A 15,978-nucleotide genomic window follows, 5' to 3' on the forward strand; every position below is an offset into this window, starting at 1 on the left:
AGCTTTTGTGAAAGCAAAGAAATTGCTGCATTCATCATGTTTATTGGTGCACTACCAACCCATCAAAACAGCTGGTATTAACATGTGATGCCTCTCCTTATGTGTAGGAGCCATTTTATCACATGAAATGGAGAATGGATCAGAGAGGCCCATTGGCTACGTCTCGAGAACCCATTCCAAAGCCGAGAAGTGCTATTCTCAGTCAGAAAAAAGAAGGTTAACCAGTAGTGTTTGATGTAAAAATGTTTCACCAGTACCTACATGAACAACATTTTACCATTGTGTCGGACCATTAACCATTAACGGATTATTCAGCAAGGACAAGGCCATTCTGCCAATAACATGAGCAAGAATACAACACAGAGCTCTGACATTATCTACGTATGAGTATACTTTTGTGTACCACCCTGGTCTACACATTGCAAATACAGATGAACTCAGTCATTTCCCATTAGCAGATAGACACTTTGGAATGAGTAACTTGACAAGGAAGTATTCAATGAATGGCATAACACTAGGACGTTCTGAGGGACAAAGAGACCTTGGCGTGTGTGTCCATAGATCTCTGAAGGCAGAGGGGCATGTTAGTGGGGTGGTGAAAAAGGCATATGGGACACTTGCCTTTATCAATCGAGGCATAGATTACAAAAGTTGGGAGGTCCTGTTGGAGTTGTATAAAACCTTGGTGAGGCCACAGCTGGAGTACTGTGTGCAGTTCTGGTTGCCACATTATAGGAAGGATGTGATTGCACTGGAGGGGTTGCAGAGAAGATTCACCAGGATGTTGCCTGGGATGAAACATTTAAGTTATGAAGTGAGGTTGGATAGACTTGGGTTGTTTTTGTTGGAGCAGAATAGACTGAGGGGCAACCTGATCAACTCTTTTGAATACAAACCCATTTCCATCTGTTTCAGATGAAGTTACATTGTTTCATAGTTTTGCCATTGTGAGATTTGAACTCTTGATCTTGGGGTTACAAACCCAGTACCATAACCACTTGGCTATTTAGGCCAAGCGGCAACCTGATCAAGGTGTACAGGATTATGAGGGGCATGGACAGGGTAGATAGGGAGCAGCTGTTCCCCTTAGTTGAAGGGTCAGTCACAAGGGGACATAAGTTCAAGGTGAGGGGCAGGAAATTTAGGGGGGATGTGAGGAAAAACCTTTTTACCCAGAGGGTAGTGATGGTCTGGAATGCGCTGACTGGGAGGGTGGTGGAGGCGGGTTGCCTCACATCCTTTAAAAAGTACCTGGATGAGCATTTGGTACATCATAACATTCAAGACTATAGGCCAAGTGCTGGTAAATGGGATTAGGTAGTTAGGTCAGGTGTTTCTCACGTATCAGTGGACTCAATGGGCCGAAGGGCCTCTTTGCACTGTGTGATTCTGTGATTCTATTGTAAATACTCCCGTTCCACAAGAATTTGTGCTGTTATTGAATTTCTTAGATTCTTCGCCTATGTGTGCGCAACAAAATAGAAACTGGATGAACAGAGATCTAATATTATCAAAAGTCAGAGACTTTGTCTTGCAAGGATGACCAAACTCACCTGTATCTGAAGAATTGAGACCATTCCACGTCAGAACCACAGAATTCAGCTGTCAAGACTGAATTGTGTTGAGGGTTCAAGAGTTGTCATCCCATCACAAGGTAGAGAGCCACTCTTGACAGAGCTCCACAGTCTGTATCCAAGCATATCAAAGATGAAAATGCTTGCGCGAAGCTAGGTATGGTGGCCAGGCATTGACATTGACATTGAAAGCATGGTCAGGCATCGTCTCCGCTGGCAGCAATGACAGAAGTTGCCTGTTTTAGCTCCCCTTCATCCGTGGGAGTGGCCTGGGTTCAACTACATATCCATCATGTAGGACAATTCTTAGGTACTTTGTTCTTGTTAATTCAAAATGGGTGGATGTATATGAAGTCAGATTGTCAACGTCAAAAGCAACTATCAAGAAGCTACATCACTGTTTCACCATACATGGCCTACCTGAAACTGTTGTTTCTGATAATGGTACAGCCTTTAGCAACACCGAGTTTCAGAAATTTATGGATCTAAATGGAATCCGACATATTAAAACAGCCCCTTACCATCCCTCATTGAATGGTCTAGTAGAGAGGGCAGTACAAACTTTTAAGTCTGGTATGAAAATATTATCAGAAGGCACTCTGGAATCTCGATTTTCCCGATTTCTTTTCAGTTATGCGTCACATTCAACGACGGATTCAACACCATTAGAGTTATTAATGAAACGCTGTCTGTGTACATGTTTTACACCATTTGGTGTTTCCAAATTTAGATGGGAAGGTAGCTCAGAACCAGAGTAATCAGAAACTTAACCATGACATACACAGTAAGGTTCGCACATTCAGCGGAGATGACATGATATACATGCAAAATTTTGGCAGTGGACCCTGCTGAACTCTGGGAGTCATTGTTTCAGAGACTGGTCCATTATCTTTCCAAGTACAAGTGGGAGATAGAATTATCCATAAACACTTAGATCATATCCATGCCAGAGAGACATTCCAACAATTATCTGATCAGCCTGTGATTAAAGTTGAACCGTTGACTTCTGAGGTGTGTGATCGACCTAGAACAGACATTCCAGATGTTTCAGAAGAGTAGCCAAATCCTGAGCTGCCCAGTTCCGATGATGTGTCTCACAGTTCAGCTCCAGATCCTGTCAATCCTGTTCAGGAAGCTCCAGTTGTAGAGCTACGCCGCTCCAGCCGTATACAAAGAACACCTCAGAGCCTTGATTCATGATCACCTGAAATTGTATATAGGTTTGTTGCATTGTTTAAATGTCTTTCTGTAAATAGTAATTGTTAAAAAACTAAAGGAGGAGGAAAGGTGGTAACTGGATACAAAGTTACTCCCTCCTGCCAATCACAGGCCATATGATGTACTGCGTGGACTCTGACCAGTGAGCTCTTAGCATGGACAATCCGCGAGGTGGGGCTTTTCCAACGAAAGATCTGGTCGAAAATGCAAGCACTAAAAATGTTTCTGTGGTAAAGTTTAACTGTTTCGTGATGAAACATGTCTGCTCCACAGAGTCATCACACTCCCCTTGACATTCAATGGCACTACCATTGCTGAATGTCCCACTAACAACATCCTGGAGGTTACCATTGACCAGAAACTGAACTGGACCAGCCATAAAAATACTGTGACTATAAGAACAGGTCCATCGCTGGGAATTCTGCTGCAAGTAATTCACCCCCTACCTCCCCAAAGCCTGTCCACCATCTACAAGGCACAAGTCAGGAATGTGATGGAATACTCTCCAATTGCCTGGATGAGTGCAGCTCGAACAACACTCAGGAAGCTCAACATCATCCAGGACAAAGCAACCCGCTGGATTGGCACCGCATCCACCATGTTCAATATTCACTCCCTCCACCACCGATCCACAGTAGCAGCAGTGTGTACCATCCACAAGATGCACTGCAGGAATTCACCAAGGCTCCTTCAACAGCACCTTCCAAACCCACAAGCTTTTCAATCTAGAAGTACAAGGGCAACGGGTACATGGGAACACTACCACATGGAAGTTCCCCTCCAAGCCCCATGCCATCCTGACTTGGAATTATATCACCGTTCCTTCACTGTCACTTGGTCAAAATCCTGGAACTCTGTCCCTAACAGCACTGTGGGTGCACCTACACCACGTGGACTGCAGTGGTTCAAGAAGGCAGCTCACCACCACCTTCTCAAGGGCAAGTAGGGATGGGCAATAAATGTTGGTCCAGCCAGTGAAGCCGACATCCTGTGAATGAATTAAAAAAATACAAATGAGAACCATGCTGTATATCATGAGTTCAGAAATTAAGTGAAAAATGTAATAAGACAAGCAAAGAGAGAGTATGAGAAGAAAATTATAGCTAACATAACGGGAATCCAAAGATCATCTATACGTATATAAATAGTAAACAGTAGTAAAAGGAGAGGTGGGGCTGATTAAGGACCATAAATTGCTACATTTTGATAGGAAAAACAAATAAGCAATATAAAATAAAGAATACAATTCATAAAATGGGTGCAGGAGCAGATGGACCTTGGAGGGTGTATGTCAACAAATCATTGATGGTCGCAGGGCAGGACGAGAAATTGATTTAAAAGACATACAGGATCCTGGGCTTTATTAATAAAGTCATAAAGTGCAAAAGCAAAGAAGTTATGATGGATCTTTATAAAATCTACAGTTCAGCCTCAGTTGGAATATTGTCTCCAATCTCAGGTACCACACTTTAGGAACGATGTGATGCCATTGGAGAGCGTTTACAAGAATGGTTCCAAGTGTGAGCGACTTCTGTTATGAGGCTAAATTGAAGATGCTGGTGGGGCTGTTCGCCTTCAACAAGAGAAGGTTGAGAGAAGATTTGTTCGACGTGTTCAAAATCATGAGGGGTCTGAACAGAGTAGAGAGGAAGAAACTGCTGTTATTAGCGGAAGGGTTGAGAACCAGAGGACATGGAATCAAGCTTTTTATCCAGCGAATGGTTAGCACTGGAATGCACTGCCTGAGATCGTGGTGGAGGCAGATTCAAACATGGCTTTCAAAAGAGAATTATCTGCAGAGAAAAAAATTGCGGAACTAAGGAGGAGAGGGATGGTGTGGAGGGAAGTGGGATTAGTTGAGTTGCTTCTGCAGAGAGCTGGTATGGACACAAAGGGCTGAATAGCCTCCCGTGCTTGAACCATTCTATGGTTCGAATCCAATTTCTTAGGTGCACTTCAGCCATTATTGAATTCCCCACCATCTAAACCGTGGAAACAAATCGTTGAAAACTGCAGGGCAGGTTGAGAAAGTGGTTAATAAGACATACGGGATCCTGGGCTTTGTAAACAGAGGCATAGAGTATAAAAGCAAGGAAGTTATGGTGAATCTTCGAAAAATACGAGTTCAATATCAACTGACCAGAAAGTTATTTGGACCAGCCCATATAATTACTCTGGCTACAAGATAAGGTGAGAGGCTGAGCATTCTGTGGAGAGTAACTCATCTCCTGACTCCTCAAAACCTTTCCATTAGGCATGAGTCAGGAGTGTGATGGAATACTCTCCACTTGTCTACATGAGTAAAACTCCATCAACACTCAGGAAACCAGACACCATCCAGGATAAAGTAGCCCAACTGATTGACATCCCATCCACCAGCTTAAATATTCACCAGCTCAACCACAGGCGCAGTTTAGTTGCAATGTGCATCATCCACAAAATGCACTGCAGCAGCTCATCAAGGGTTCTTCAACAGCACATTCCAAACTCATGACCTCTACCACCTAAAAGTACAAGTGCAGAAAACACATAGGAACACCACTACCTGCAAGTTCTGCACCAAGTCACATACCAGCCTGACTTGGAACTAAATAACTGTTCCTTCATCATCACTGGGTCAAAACCCTGGAACTCCCTGCTTAACAGCACTATGGGTGTATCTACACCACATGGACTGCAGCAGTTCCACACCACCTTCACAAAGGCAATTAAGGATAGGCAATAAATTCTGGCCTAGCCATTGGCACCTACATCCCAAGAACAAATAACAAAACTTCTAATTCATAGACCACCTGCAATCAAAATTTGAATCATGCTGAGTGATTGGGTTGTGAATTCATTCATTTCTTTTCATATACTACAGTTTTTATAGTTAAAATTGCTGCAATGCTACTTTATCAATCCAAGTATCAATGTTTTTCGGCTTCTGACTCATCCAACGGTGCTTGTGCAATTTTGAATTTATGCAGTTGACTTAAAAACGAAAAGCAGATTAATAAATCTGGAACACTCCAGCTTTAATTTGCCTTTTCCTTGACCCTACTTGTCATGTTCATTGTCTGAATTTATTCTCTGGAAATTAAGTTTTCCACATTACATCCTGCTCAGGCATTCTAGGAGCCCAGAATAGCTTGGCCCAATATATACAATGATTTGGCTGAACTCTATCTGATCTTGTTCCTAAAAACCTGTAGACAATTTCACCTTCAGAATGATCAGCAAATATAACCATACTGCATAATTACCACTTAGTCTGATTTACCTTCTGACTATACTTCAGGTTTGAACAGAATGCTTTGTGAACGCCAGTAACCACTGCCATTTTCATTTATCTTTAATGTGTGAATTCAATTAACCAACAGGTGGTACAGGATTGGTGGTTGGGTTTATTCTGTATTTAGCTTCAGCTGGCCTAAAGCTGAACAACAAGGCCCTTACAGCACTATATTACATCTAAGACTGCCGGGAATAGGGATGCATAGATTGGGTCTGTGCAAGGTGGTGAGGGAAAAACATATTTGACCTCATCCTCACCAACCTGCCTGCTGCAGATGCATCTGTCCATTAAGTATCATAGGAGTGACCACCGCACAGTCCTTGTGGAGACGAAGTCCAGCCTTCACATTGAGGATACCCTTCATCGTGTTGTGTGTCACTACCACTGTGCTAAATTGGATAGATTTCGAACAGATCTGACAGTTCAAGACTGGGCAACCATGAGGCGCTGTGGGCCATCAGCAGCAGCCAGATTGTATTCAACCACAATCTGTCTTCTCATGGCCTAGCATCTCCCCCACTCTGCCTTTACCACCAAGCCAGGGATCAACCCTGGTTCAATGAAGAGTGCAGGAGGGCATGCCAGGAGCAGCACCAGGCATACCTAAAAATGAGGTGTCAACCTGGTGAAGCTATAACACAGGACGACTTGCATTCCAAACAGCATGAGCAGCAAGTGATAGAGCTAAGCGATTCCACAACCAATAATTCAGGTGTAAGCTCTGCAGTCCTGCCACAACTCACTGGAGGAGGAGGCTCCAACAATATCCCCATCCTTAAGGATAGGGGAGCCCAGCACATCAGTGCAAAAGATAAGACTGAAGCATTTGCAACAATCTTCAGCCAGAAGCGCCGAATGGATGATCCACCTTCACCTGTGCCAGAGGTCCCCAGCATCAGGGATGCCAGTCTTCAGCCAATTCAATGCACTCCATGTGATATCAAGAATGGCTGAAGGCACTGGACACTGCAAAGGCTATGGGACCTGACAATATTCCAGCAATAGTACTAAAAACATGTGCTCCAGAACTTACTGCACCCCTACTTCCAGTACAGTACAGTTACAACACTGGTATCTACCTGGCAATGTGGAAAATTGTCCAAGTATATCCTGTACACAAAAACAGGACAAATCCAACCTGGCCAATTACCGTCACATCAGTCTAACCTTGAAGCAAAATGATGGAAGGAGTCATCAACAGGGTTATCAAGCGGCACTTGCTTAGCAATAAACTGCGCTCTGATGCTCAATTTCCAGGCTTGGGTTGACAAGTGGTAAGTAACATTCACGCCACACAAGTGCCAGGCAATGACCATCTCCAACAAGAGAAAATCTAACCATTGCCCCATGACATTCAATGGCATTACCATCACTGAACCAACATCCTGGGGTTTACCACTGACCAGAAACTGAACTGCCATATAAATACTGTGGCTACAAGAGATGGTCAAAGGCTAGGAATCCTGTGGCGAATAACTCACCTCCTGACTCCCCAAAGCCTGTCCACCATCTACAAAGCCCAAGTCAAGAATGCACTCTCCACTTGCCTGGATGAGTGCAGCTCCAACAACACTCAAGAAGCTTGACATAATCTAGGGCAAAGCAGCCTACATGGTTGGCACCCCATCCAGAAACATTCTCTCTCTCCACCACCAATGCACAGTGGCAGCAATGTGTACCATCTACAAGATGCACTGCAGGAACTCATCAATACGCCTTAGATAGTATCTTACAAACCCCCGACCACTACCATCTAGAAGGACAAAAGCAGCAGACACTTGCGAACACTACCACCTGGAAGTTCCACTCCAAGGAACTCACCATCCTGACTTGGAAATATATAATAATTTCTTCACTGTCGCTGAGTCAAAATCCTGGAACTTCCTCTTTAATAGCACTGTGGGTGTACTTACACCACATGGACTGCAGCGGTTCAAGAAGGCAGCTCCCCACCACCTTCTCAATGGCAATTAGGGATGGGCAATAAAGGCTGGCATAGCCAGCAACTCCCACATCCCATGAATGAATAAGAGAAAATCATCCACACTCTCAACTGCATTAACCAAAGATTGGAGGCACACCTCTTCCATTTCGATCAAGCAAATATTTTCCCCTTGATGGGGTCAATGGGTCCCTCATGAAGCTAATAGTCTTTCCCCCTTAACCACACCTCAGTGTAACACTGGATTTAATCTTTCATACCTTGGTCATTAGAGATCAAATATGCAGTTTTATGCCGGAAGAGCTTTATTGCACAAGCTTTCCCTCACCCATCGTGAAGAGCCCGAGGAGTTGAATTGACATAATGGTTGCAGAAACCCAGCTTTTACACAACTTTTCTGGGGTTTTCCCAGACTTCCTGCCAAGCAGGTGACCCAGTAACAGAAATTCAACCCCTTGGCTTCATCAAGCTATTCAACATCAGAAAACAATCCTCATTGTCCGCTGTTCGTCATCCACACAAATGCACAATGCAGGTCATTGCATATAATTAGGAGCTGAAGCCATTGCTGACTTTCTCCCTGCCTGATTTTTGCACACCGAGCAATACTGTTGTGTCCCCTAGAGTACATGCCATTATAAAGAAGGAATGAAAGACTAAGATCGGAATCTTCCATTCTGGAGTCCAAGTTGGTGGCTGGTGCGGAAGTGAGCTTCATTTCCGCTGTGGGGCAGGATGGCTAACCTCACATGATCAGCTCATTGCAAACACATTCATGAGAAGCCTGCCCATTCTCGCAGTGGGTTGGGCAGGAAATCGCCGTCCCCACCATTACCTCATGGGGTCGAAAGTCCGGGCGCCATATTTAAAGGACGCCTGGACATCTATTCGCTCATTGCTAGCCAGGAACTCTGGATTCTCCACATCACAGTCAGCAAGTCCCAGAGCAGACGACAACGTGTGGCCCACAGTTCAGCGAAGCCTCTCTGCTGGTTCTCCTCCGGGCCATCCAGGAAAGGCAGGAGGTCCTGTTTCCCAGAGGTGGCAGCAGGATGCCCTCCCGTCTGATTATGGTAGCCTGGGCAGTGGGTCACAACGGAGGTTAGCGCCCACAGGAGGACAGACGAGCAGTGCAGGGAAAGGATGAACCATCTGCTGCGCTCCTTCAGGCTAAGTGGCATGGTCTACTCACTGCAAAGTAACACTCATAAGGGCATCAGGCAGTGTAAGTGTGCGGATGCACAGGAATGTCGCACAGGAGTTTGGCTTGCAGGACTCAGCAGCAGGCGGGACGTGTGCACTGAATGTGTAGCAGCTACCTCATGCTCTCAATTTATCTGTCAGTTGCAGGCCATCCTGCTTGTTAATCACTTACTGGGGAGGACTCAGGAGCCGCCAGAGGCATGCATAAACTGCTCATGCACCCATAGGGGTGACAATCAATCCTTCGGGCTATCTGCAGGACAAGAGCACACACAATGGAAGGGAGTGGGTCCAGGCCGAAGGCGGCTTGCCCAACATCAGAATCCTCACCCCCTTCAGAGAGGAGGCCGCTGAGCTAGCCGGGGAGTAGCAGGTCCATGCCTGTGCTGATGGTGAGGTAGGACTGTCCCAGGAAGCCAGTCAGGATACCTCCAGTCTGCAGTTGTCAGATACACTGACTGAATGAGACATTGCTTTCATAATTATAGGCATCCACTATATCATTCTTCTCTCCATTCCAGGTACCAGCAAGAAAAGAGTGAGGCCCAAGGAAGTCCAGCAACCAAAACAGTCCCTACCCCACCTCTGAGGATGATGCCTTTGAAGCCTCAAAGAATGCACCGCCTCAGCGTTTACCTGTACCCTCCACCAGCACAGAGACATTCACTTTGGGGGGTGCAAAATCACAATCTGGTGAGCACATCGCTGACATGAGTCCACAAAGTGTAAGCCGAGGTTTTTGGTACCCAGGGGACTGCTGGAGGTCAGGACCCTGCTCAGCCCCATGTGTATGATGAGCCTCTGGACTCAGCCCTAAGAGACCTGATGGAGATGCAGAGACAGGCAGGGGAACATCAGGCAGAGATACCAAAGGCCATGCACAGATTGGACCGAAGGCTGGAGGAGTCACTGATGTTCTGTCTGCTGTCGTGGCTCCACCAGGTGAGGGCTTGGCTGCCTCCATGGAAAGGGTGGTGGTCGTCAGCTTGGAGACCCAGGTCCAGCGGAACACACATTGGCTGCCAGATGCACTCGGACTTGCACTCTGCCACCCTACCCATGGGTGCAGTGCAGCACTGGCTAGGCAAGAGGGCGACGGGGCACTCCGACTTCCCTCCAGGTGTACCTTCTCCTCAAGGAGTTAGGGAGGTGCCATCGGGCAACCTCAAGGAGGAAGAGCACCAGCCTGTCACCCAGGGGGTTTCATCCCAGGATACTCCCAGGGTGCTCTGCCACTCCACCTCCCTCTGCCAGTGCCTCCAGCAGGTCAGGCTGAGGAGAGTGCACCTGCACCTGAGTAGGAGACCCTAAGCACACTGGGGCTCTCTAGGCCTTGGGCCACCAGAGGACGTCCGCCAAAGTCTTCACAGTTAACAGAGCATAGCACTCAGCAAGTTGCCTCCACCTCAGCTGCAGATGTCAGGGCTGCACCTAAATGCAATAATAAGAAAAGAAAGATAAAGAAGTTCTGAAGGCACACAGGTGACACAGGTGTACAGCCATTGTATATAGCTATTTCACATATGTTCACCTGCACAGTTTGTAACTTTCCTGGATTCTATCTGGCTGCTATTTGCTTCAATGGTTGCAGCCATTTAAGGATGTGAACTATGGGCTTCACTCTTTTAACCCTGAAACTGCTTCTATTGTGTTCCTTGCCATTCACATAGACTGTTTAACTCCCTTGAGTACCACTTGCATCCACCCACATCTCACATCAGGGCAATAGCAGCAGGATAAGCAATGACCTCACTGAATGCACTTCATAGTCATCAATTGCAGTGCTCAGAACAGGGTGACATGCATATCCTTCTAACAGGCCCAGAACAGGCTTCCTTCCTTCCCACTGGTCCTCCCCACTGTCCAGCATCCATTCCATCCTTTCATACTGGTTCCCCCTTCCCATGTCCAGTCTCCACACAGCCTGGCCTACCAGCATTTAATCCCAATCAAGAGGCTGACATTTCTGAGCGGTCCCCAAGAAGGCTAAAGCAATAACTACTCACTTCAAAGTCCTGGAAGAGTCAACCTAGCTGGTTGCCAGCTATTTACATGCAGTCGTAAATGTGAACCTTCTCATTTCTGACTGGCGGGGGGCTTAATTTGGAGGGGGAGCTTAATTGTGGTGAGCTGGCCTTTTGATGAGAATGTATGACATGCTAATACATGCAAAAGGGCTTCCCTACATTGTCCTATAGGAAGCTCGACCCAACTTTAAAGTCCCGAGAACATAATTGCAAAAGTTCATTCCACATCGGGGAACTGATTTTTGGGACTCCCACCAAATTAAGATACCCACCTGCCAAACTTCCCACAGCTGGAATATTCTGCCCTAAGTTTCAGAAATGGATTAAATTTGGGTCTTTAAAAAATAGCCCTAAAAATAGTCCAGTTTGGGTGTTCTGCAGTTTTTAATCCAAAATACTTGGAACCTTGCAGCCTTGTGAATTAAAAAGCATAATAATAACCTCTGCACCTCAAAGTAATTTATGGTGTGCAGTGCTTTTAAGATATCTTGATGTGATCAGGTCTTAAATAAATAAAGATGTTTGATTTGATTATTTCTATAGCAGCTCAATTGGCACTATAAATTATTGAATTATTCAAAATGAAAACTGTAATGGTGCAACATTTGAAGCAATTCTGTAATTGGATAGGCAGAAACTATGGGAAATGAAATTATACTGTCAGTGGTTTCAAAAAGCATCCCTTTTATAAATTGAATACATGCCATGCCTGTGGAGTATGCATTTTACCAATCATCATAGACAACAGAGCCTCTCTCATTCATGACTCAATGTTTTATTTTATATTCTTTTACTTGACTCAATGAGCTAACTTTGCATAGAACTTAATTATTGTATCTTCAAAGTAAAATTGCTTTACTAATTTAATGTGGCATGCAAAGTAATTCTTCTCCCCAAATGTTGATATGTCAAGGTAGATATAGGCTTTGAGCATTTTATAACTGAGAATCGTGCACAGTGTGCCATCGCAATGAGTTAGTCTTCCACCATCCTCTCATTCATGTTTTACATTTCTGGCTGGAAGCAAGCTGAGGTAATCCAAGCTCAGGGCTAATATTTCACTCAGTACTCAGCCTGTTGGGTTGGAGAGACATCCTGCCAATTGCTGTCATGACAGATTTGTCCACCAGCTGAGGTGTTTCATCAAAATGACAGACTTGTCACAAAACTGTGAGTAATCCTCTTTTGATTTGTTTTAAGGTAATAGACCATAAGTGCTGAAGGTAATTTGAGCAGAAAAATCATCAATTGATTTCTGCTGCTCTCAAATAATGCAACTTCATAGTTATTTGCAAAATATTATTGACTTAAGAATGTCATTCTTTTCTATCTAATTTAAAAGTTTTTGATGCCAAATTCTGAGTACCCATTGTTAAGACTTCAAAATGGAGAGATTAACCTTGCAGGTGTAGATTGTTTATAATTACAACTCGAACATTAGCTTATCTTCCCTTTCAAAGACCTGTGGCAGAATTTCCTGCAGCTTATATTTCAGGTTTCTTGCTGTTACAGAACAGCTACAAAACTGGCATCTACCTGACAATGTTTGCTTGATCGGCAGCCCATCCACCAATTTAAGCTATGGCTGCAGCATGTGCTGTCAAACACATGATGCACTGCAGCAGGCACCTTAGCTTTTTTAGCAGTATTTTCCAATCCACGACCTCTGCCTAGAATGACAAGGGCAACAGGTGCACAGAAGAAACATACTTCCAAGTTCCCCTCCAAGCCGCATACCATTCTGACTTGGAAATATATCATCATGTCATCTGGAGGTTACAAAAATAATAAAGGACAAAACTAAAGGCTCTGCATCTGAGTGGACGTAGCATTTGAAACAAAACAGATGAACTGATAACTCAAATAGAAATAAGTAAATACAATCCAATAACCATTACAGAGACATGACTGCAGAATGACATTAATTGGGTCCTGAATATTGAAGAGTACATGACATTTAGGAAGGAAAAGAAACTAGGAAAAGGTGGAGGGGTGGCTTTGTTAATTAATGATGATACTAGCACAATGGAGAGGGATGATCTAAGTTCAGGAAATCAGGATTTAGAAGCTGTTTGGGTAGATATAACAAATGGTAAAGGCAAGGAATCACTTGTGGGAGTGGTGAACAGGCCCTCCAACAGTAGCTACATGGTAGGACAGAGTATAAAGGAAGAAGTAATGGGCACCTTTCAGAAAGGATGGAATTTTTGGAATTTATCTATTCTGTGCTTTCTGAAATATCCCCTTAAATGTCTCCCACTGCATTTCTATTGACCTACGCCCTTACCTAATTTGCCAGTTCACTTTAGCTAGTTCTGCTTTCATGCCCTCATAATTGTCCTTATTTAAGTTTAAAATACTAGTTAAATCCACTCTTCTCTCCCTCAGACTGAATGTAAAATTCAATCACATTATGACCACTGCTACCTAGGGGTGCTATCACTATGAGGTAATTAATTAATCCTATCTCATTGCACAATACCAGGTCTAGTATAGCCTGCTCTCCAGTTGGCTTCAGAAGGTGCTATTTTAAGAAGCTATCCAGAAAACATTCTATGAATCCTCATTTAGGCCACCTTTTTTAATAATCACGGTGGATTTTAATCCACATATAGACCAGAACAATTGCTTGTGAATAAGTTGCCACATCAAATGTTATTGCAGAAAATAAAAGCTCATGATGTAGAAGTTAACATATTGGCATGGATAGAAGATTGGCCAGCTAACAGGAAACAAACAGTAGGCATAAATGGGTCATTTTCTGGTTGGTAAGATGTAACAAGTGGTGTGTCACAGAAATCAGTGCTGGGACCTCAACTTTTTACAATTTATGACTTAGATGAAGGGGCTGAAGGTATGGTTGCTAAATTTGCTGATGACACAAAGATAGGCAGGATAGTAATTTGTGAAGAGGACATATGGAGGCTACAAAAGGATATAGATAGGTTCAGTGAGTGAGCTGGAAAATGGAGTATTATGTGGGAAAGTGTGAAATTGCCTACTTTGGCAGGAAGAATAAAAAAACAGTTTATGATCTAACTGGTGAGAGATTGCAGAGCTCTGTGATGCAGAGGGGTTGGGTGCCCTAGTGCATGAATCACAAAAGGTTAGTATACAGGTACAGCAAGTAATTAGGAAAGCTAATAGAATGTTATCATTTCTTGCCAGACAAAGTAAACACAAAAGTAGGGAGGTTATGCTTCTGCTTCAGTCATACAGGGCATTGATGAGACCACTCCTGGAGTACTGTTTACAGTATTGGTCTCTTTATTTAAGGAAGGATGTGAATGCATTGGAAGCAGTTCAGAGAAAGTTTACTAGACTAATACTTGGAATGGGCAGGTTGTCTTATGAGGAAAGGTTTGACAGGCTAGGCTTGTATCCACTTGAAGTTTAGAAGAGTAAGCGGTGATTTGATTCAAACATATAAGATCCCGAGGGGTCTTGACAGGGTGGATGTGGGAAGGGTGTTTCCTCTTGTGGAAGAATCTAGAACTAGGGGTTACAGTTTAAAAATAAGAGGTCACTCATTTAAGACAGAGATGAGGAGAATTTTTTTCTCTCAGAGGGTAGTGAGCCTTTGCATGGAACTCTCTTCCTCAAATGGTGTTGAAAGCAGAGTCTTTGAACATTTTTAAGGCAGAGATAGATAGATTCTTGATAAACAAGGGGGTGAAAGGTTATCAGGGGTAGGCAGAAATGTGGAGTTGAGGTTACAGTCAGATCAGCCATGATCTTATTGAATGGTGGAGCAGGCTCGAGGGGCTGAGTGGCCTATGTTAATCACAGTAAATGGTTGCGGTGGAAGAATTAGTCCAGGCTGGTCTTTTTGTTCAAGCTGGTTTATTTTCAAGGCAACTTCTCAGTGCTACTGACTTCCAAGTAGCTTCCATACAGTGTTCCAGCTGTTTATTTTTATTCTATTTCAATGGGGTAATCAATGTCCGTCACCTGTTTACTAACAACTGCCTTCAACAAGGTGATTGCCATGCAGTCTGACTATTTATACATTGATAGCCTACTTCTGCTCCTAATTCAAAGGTTCCTTCATTTTCGCTGAGTCAAGATCCAGGAAATTGCTGCTTAGTAGAATTGTGGGAGTACCTTCACCACATGGACTGTAGCCGCTCAAGATGGTGGCTCACCACCACCTTCCCAAGCGCGACTAGGGGTGGAACACAAATGCTGGCCTAACTAGCAATGTCTTAATTTGATGAATGAATAAAAGAAGTGAAAAGTAGTAAAACTGCAGTTTTATTTTAAATCATTATATCATTCAGCTGTTAACCAATAAATAATGAATAATTTTCATATATTTGTGTATTTGGATTCCAGCACTTGTAATGTAAGTGTTTTGGAGCTCTGACTAGGAGAACTGCATCTGACTCCCTATTAACTGATGTTTGCAGGCACCCTGATAACCTAGTGCTTAAAGAGAGTTCCAAACCGAAGACCTTAAACCACTGCTGGGCAGAGCAATAAACTACACAGACTAGAAGGTGCTGAGTGTTACATGGATAAGAAAGGGTTACTAACTTCAGCTAGAAATGCTCTCCCAATACTAAAAGCTAGAGAATGAGAGATAAAGGCTCCATTTAGTAGAAAGAAAGATTAGAAGCCTTATTTAAGATGGGAATCTGTATCTTTACCCTAGGACAGGGGAGATAAGGAAGTTAGGAATGTGAAAAACAGCATTATGAGATGAATCATCTCACCCAAGGCAATCAATGGTATATA

Source organism: Carcharodon carcharias, chromosome 12 (genome assembly GCF_017639515.1).
Source record: "Carcharodon carcharias isolate sCarCar2 chromosome 12, sCarCar2.pri, whole genome shotgun sequence".
NCBI classification, from domain to species: domain Eukaryota; kingdom Metazoa; phylum Chordata; class Chondrichthyes; order Lamniformes; family Lamnidae; genus Carcharodon; species Carcharodon carcharias.